Genomic DNA, 940 nt, shown 5'->3' on the forward strand with positions numbered 1-940 from the left:
CTTTCCGTTTTCTCGTTTTCTTTGTTTAATGTCAGTGTATTGTGACTTTCTTATCTTTATGTTCTTTTTTTTCCTTTCACTAAATGTGTACTATGATGAAACAGTTGTATTGACTTGCACTTAATCTTTAAATTTCTGTTTGTGAATTCGCAAGTTAAATTTCATTTCTTAGATTAGGTTATTGCTCAAGTCGACAAGCCTTCCTAATGCATGCATTCTTGATTACTAAATGGTTGTAGAAGGCTAATATGCCATCAATTTTTCAAAAATACACTTTTAACTTTTTAGAAGCATGTTGGCTTTATTTTGATTGTTCATACTCTCTTATTATCCTAGCTGTGAGCTTTTGAACTTAAACACTTAAATTCTTTGTTGTGTGATTATCCAGACATGTGCTATCCCTCTAGAACTTGCACTAATTTTGACTTGCATCACTTGTAATTTATGCATACATTGAGGCAATTTTATTGGTCGTTTGAACCTTTCTAACTACCCTATGAAAATTTTACCCTTTGCTAGCCCCTTTGAGCCTTGCCCTTTTATTTCGGTTACTAGCCACATTACAAGCCAAACACCCGACTTTAATGGAGTTAGGTAGAAAAAAATTCTTGTCTTGATAAAATTCTAAGTTTGGGGTTGCTCATGGGATAACAACTTTTTAAGTTTGGGGTGGTGATTCTCAAAAAAAAAAAAAGAAAAAAAAAAGAAAAAAAAAAGAAAAAAATACCAATTTGTGTACTTTGGTAAATATATATATCTTCTTGGTTATGTTGTCAATGTCTGAGAATCTCTATAATGAAAAGGTGAAAAAAAAAATATGGTAGAATAAGATGGAAATGTATGCCTAACTCCAAGTAGGAAAGCCTACTATCCTAAAATGTCATACCCTTACCTAAGCCCCATTACAACCCAAAAGTCCTCAAAAAATGTATGTGTTTAC

Source organism: Cicer arietinum, chromosome 7 (assembly GCF_000331145.2).
Source record: "Cicer arietinum cultivar CDC Frontier isolate Library 1 chromosome 7, Cicar.CDCFrontier_v2.0, whole genome shotgun sequence".
In the NCBI taxonomy this organism is placed as follows: domain Eukaryota; kingdom Viridiplantae; phylum Streptophyta; class Magnoliopsida; order Fabales; family Fabaceae; genus Cicer; species Cicer arietinum.